The sequence below is a fragment of the Carcharodon carcharias genome, assembly GCF_017639515.1.
Source record: "Carcharodon carcharias isolate sCarCar2 chromosome 40 unlocalized genomic scaffold, sCarCar2.pri SUPER_40_unloc_1, whole genome shotgun sequence".
Taxonomy (NCBI): Eukaryota; Metazoa; Chordata; class Chondrichthyes; order Lamniformes; family Lamnidae; genus Carcharodon; species Carcharodon carcharias.
In genome coordinates this window covers 723,419-728,856 of record NW_024470849.1, presented here as the reverse complement: position 1 = coordinate 728,856, position 5,438 = coordinate 723,419, and positions in this window count along the sequence as shown.

Sequence of the window (5,438 nt, the reverse complement as noted above, 5' to 3'; positions counted from 1 at the left end):
GAGATATCTGTACACTGACTGGTGTCTCTCAGTCCCCTCTCTCTCAGGGAGATATCTGTACACTGACAGTGTGTCTCAGTCCCCTCTCTCTCAGGGAGATATCTGTACACGGACTGGTGTCTCTCAGTCCCTCTCTCTCTCAGGGAGATATCTGTACACTGACTGGTGTCTCTCAGTCCCCTCTCTCTCAGGGATATATCTATACACTGACTGGTGTCTCTCAGTCCCCTCTCTCTCTCTCAGGGAGATATCTGTACACTGACTGGTGTCTCTCAGTCCCCTCTCTCTCAGGGAGATATCTGTACACTGACTGGTGTCTCTCAGTCCCCTTCTCTCTCTCAGGGAGATATCTGTACACTGACTGGTGTCTCTCAGTCCCCTCTCTCTCAGGGAGATATCTGTACACTGACTGGTGTATCTTTTTTCCCTCTCTCTCTCTCAGGGAGATATCTGTACACTGACTGGTGTCTCTCAGTCCCCTCTCTCTCTCTCAGGGAGATATCTGTACACTGACTGGTGTCTCTCAGTCCCTCTCTCTCAGGGAGATATCTGTACACTGACTGGTGTCTCTCAGTCCCCTCTCTCTCTCAGAGAGATATCTGTACACTGACTGGTGTCTCTCAGTCCCTCTCTCTCTCTTTGGGAGATATCTGTACACTGACTGGTGTCTCTCAGTACCCTCTCTCTCTCAGGGAGATATCTGTACACTGACTGGTGTCTCTCAGTCCTCTCTCTCTCTCTCTCAGGGAGATATCTGTACACTGACTGGTGTCTCTCAGTCCCTCTCTCTCACAGTGAGATATCTGTATACTGACTGGTGTCTCTCAGTCCCCTCTCTCTCTCTCAGTTAGATATCTGTACACTGACTGGTGTCTCTCAGTCCCTCTCTCTCTCTCAGGGAGATATCTGTACACTTACTGTTGTCTCTCAGTCCCTCTCTCTCTCAGGGTGATATCTGTACACTGACTGGTGTCTCTCAGTCCCCTCTCTCTCAGGGAGATATCTGTACACTGACTGGTGTCTCTCAGTCCCCTCTCTCTCAGGGAGATATCTGTACACTGACAGTGTGTCTCAGTCCCCTCTCTCTCAGGGAGATATCTGTACACGGACTGGTGTCTCTCAGTCCCTCTCTCTCTCAGGGAGATATCTGTACACTGACTGGTGTCTCTCAGTCCCTCTCTCTCAGGGATATATCTATACACTGACTGGTGTCTCTCAGTCCCCTCTCTCTCTCTCAGGGAGATATCTGTACACTGACTGGTGTCTCTCAGTCCCCTCTCTCTCAGGGAGATATCTGTACACTGACTGGTGTCTCTCAGTCCCCCTTCTCTCTCTCAGGGAGATATCTGTACACTGACTGGTGTCTCTCAGTCCCCTCTCTCTCAGGGAGATATCTGTACACTGACTGGTGTATCTCCGTCCCCTCTCTCTCTCTCAGGGAGATATCTGTACACTGACTGGTGTCTCTCAGTCCCCTCTCTCTCTCTCAGGGAGATATCTGTACACTGACTGGTGTCTCTCAGTCCCCTCTCTCTCTCTCAGGGAGATATCTGTACACTGACTGATGTCTCTCAGTCCCTCTCTCTCTCAGGGAGATATCTGTACACTGAATGGTGTCTCTCAGTCCCCTCTCTCTCAGGGATATATCTGTACACTTACTGGTGTCTCTCAGTACCCTCTCTCTCTCTCAGGGAGATATCTTTACTCTGACTGGTGTCTCTCAGTCCCCTCTCTCTCAGGGGGATATCTGTACACTGACTGGTGTATCTCCGTCCCCTCTCTCTCTCACAGGGAGATATCTGTACACTGACTGGTGTCTCTCAGTCCCCTCTCTCTCTCAGGGAGATATCTGTACACTGACTGATGTCTCTCAGTCCCTCTCTCTCTCTCAGGGAGATATCTGTACACTGACTGGTGTCTCTCAGTCTCTCTCTCACAGTGAGATATCTGTACACTGACTGGTGTCTCTCAGTCCCTCTCTCTCTCTCAGGGAGATATCTGTACACTGACTGGTGTCTCTCAGTCCCCTCTCTCTCAGGGAGATATCTGTACACTGACTGGTGTCTCTCAGTCCCCCTTCTCTCTCTCAGGGAGATATCTGTACACTGACTGGTGTCTCTCAGTCCCCTCTCTCTCAGGGAGATATCTGTACACTGACTGGTGTATCTCCGTCCCCTCTCTCTCTCTCAGGGAGATATCTGTACACTGACTGGTGTCTCTCAGTCCCCTCTCTCTCTCTCAGGGAGATATCTGTACACTGACTGGTGTCTCTCAGTCCCTCTCTCTCAGGGAGATATCTGTACACTGACTGGTGTCTCTCAGTCCCCTCTCTCTCTCAGAGAGATATCTGTACACTGACTGGTGTCTCTCAGTCCCTCTCTCTCTCTTTGGGAGATATCTGTACACTGACTGGTGTCTCTCAGTACCCTCTCTCTCTCAGGGAGATATCTGTACACTGACTGGTGTCTCTCAGTCCTCTCTCTCTCTCTCAGGGAGATATCTGTACACTGACTGGTGTCTCTCAGTCCCTCTCTCTCACAGTGAGATATCTGTATACTGACTGGTGTCTCTCAGTCCCCTCTCTCTCTCTCAGTTAGATATCTGTACACTGACTGGTGTCTCTCAGTCCCTCTCTCTCTCTCAGGGAGATATCTGTACACTTACTGTTGTCTCTCAGTCCCTCTCTCTCTCAGGGTGATATCTGTACACTGACTGGTGTCTCTCAGTCCCCTCTCTCTCAGGGAGATATCTGTACACTGACTGGTGTCTCTCAGTCCCCTCTCTCTCAGGGAGATATCTGTACACTGACGGTGTCTCTCAGTCCCCTCTCTATCTCAGGGATGTATCTGTAAACTGACTGGTGTCTCTCAGTCCCTCTCTCTCTCATGGAGATATCTGTACACTGACTGGTGTCTCTCAGTCCCTCTCCCTCAGGTAAATATCTGGACACTGACTGGTGTCTCTCAGTCCCCTCTCTCTCTCTCCGGGAGATATCTGTACACTGACTGGTGTCTCTCAGTCCCCTCTCTCTCAGGGAGATATCTGTACACTGACTGGTGTCTCTCAGTCCCCCTTCTCTCTCTCAGGGAGATATCTGTACACTGACTGGTGTCTCTCAGTCCCCTCTCTCTCAGGGAGATATCTGTACACTGACTGGTGTATCTCAGTCCCCTCTCTCTCTCTCAGGGAGATATCTGTACACTGACTGGTGTCTCTCAGTCCCCTCTCTCTCTCTCAGGGAGATATCTGTACACTGACTGGTGTCTCTCAGTCCCCTCTCTCTCTCTCAGGGAGATATCTGTACACTGACTGATGTCTCTCAGTCCCTCTCTCTCTCAGGGAGATATCTGTACACTGACTGGTGTCTCTCAGTCCCCTCTCTCTCAGGGATATATCTATACACTGACTGGTGTCTCTCAGTCCCCTCTCTCTCTCTCAGGGAGATATCTGTACACTGACTGGTGTCTCTCAGTCTCCTCTCTCTCAGGGAGATATCTGTACACTGACTGGTGTATCTCCGTCCCCTCTCTCTCTCACAGGGAGATATCTGTACACTGACTGGTGTCTCTCAGTCCCCTCTCTCTCTCAGGGAGATATCTGTACACTGACTGATGTCTCTCAGTCCCCTCTCTCTCTCTCAGGGAGATATCTGTACACTGACTGGTGTCTCTCAGTCTCTCTCTCACAGTGAGATATCTGTACACTGACTGGTGTCTCTCAGTCCCCTCTCTCTCTCAGGGAGATATCTGTACACTGACTGGTGTCTCTCAGTCTCTCTCTCACAGTGAGATATCTGTACACTGACTGGTGTCTCTCAGTCCCCTCTCTCTCTCAGGGAGATATCTGTACACTGACTGGTGTCTCTCAGTCCCCTCTCTCTCTCTCTCAGGGAGATATCTGTACACTGACTGGTGTCTCTCAGTCCCTCTCTCTCAGGGAGATATCTGTACACTGACTGGTGTCTCTCAGTCCTCTCTCTCTCAGGGAGATATCTGTACACTGACTGGTGTCTCTCAGTCCCCTCTCTCTTTCTCAGGGAGATATCTGTACACTGACTGGTGTCTCTCAGTCCCCTCTCTCTCTCTCAGGGAGATATCTGTACACTGACTGGTGTCTCTCAGTCCCCTCTCTCTCAGGAAGATATCTGTACACTGACTGGTGTATCTCCGTCCCCTCTCTCTCTCTCAGGGAGATATCTGTACACTGACTGGTGTCTCTCAGTCCCCTCTCTCTCTCTCAGGGAGATATCTGTACACTGACTGGTGTCTCTCAGTCCCCTCTCTCTCTCTCAGGGAGATATCTGTACACTGACTGATGTCTCTCAGTCCCTCTCTCTCTCAGGGAGATATCTGTACACTGACTGGTGTCTCTCAGTCCCTCTCTCTGAGGGATATATCTATACACTGACTGGTGTCTCTCAGTCCCCTCTCTCTCTCTCAGGGAGATATCTGTACACTGACTGGTGTCTCTCAGTCCCCTCTCTCTCTCTCAGGGAGATATCTGTACACTGACTGGTGTCTCTCAGTCCCCTCTCTCTCTCTCAGGGAGATATCTGTACACTGACTGGTGTCTCTCAGTCCCCTCTCTCTCTCTCAGGGAGATATCTGTAAACTGACTGATGTCTCTCAGTCCCTCTCTCTCTCAGGGAGATATCTGTACACTGACTGGTGTCACTCAGTCCCTCTCTCTCTCTCAGGGAGATATCTATACACTGACTGGTGTCTCTCAGTCCCCTCTCTCTCTCTCAGGGAGATATCTGTACACAGACTGGTGTCTCTCAGTCCCTCTCTCTCAGGGAGATATGTGTACACTGACTGATGTCTCTCAGTCCCTCTCTCTCTCAGGGAGATATCTGTACACTGGCTGGTGTCTCTCAGTCCCTCTCTCTCAGGGAAATATCTGTACACTGTCTGATGTCTCTCAGTCCCCTCTCTCTCAGGGAGATATCTGTACACTGACTGATGTCTCTCAGTCCCCTCTCTCTCAGGGAGATATCTGTACACTGACTGATGTCTCTCAGTCCCCTCTCTCTCAGGGAGATATCTGGACACTGACTGGTGTCTCTCAGTCCCCTCTCTCTCTTTCTCAGGGAGATATCTGTACACTGACTGGTGTCTCTCCTCGGTTGTGTGGGTGGGTGGGTGGGGAAGGCTGTCAGTGGGGAGGTGTGGGCCGAGGGAGTTCGGTGGAGGGAGAGGGAGGCTGTGGAAGGGTTGGTGGGGCAGGGGGTTGGGGGCTGCGGGAGACTTTCGGTCAATTAGCACATGTCCGTGAGCTTGGGCCCTTTCATTCCTGCCGTAGCCTAGCAACAGGAGCGGGAGGAGCCTATCCGTAGGCCGGTGTAAAGCCGAGGGCAGGCTGGGCCCAAGGCCTGAACTGGAGTTTCTGGCTAAAACCTGGCTCGTTCGGTTCATGGCGCTAGGCCCTGTTCCCCACCC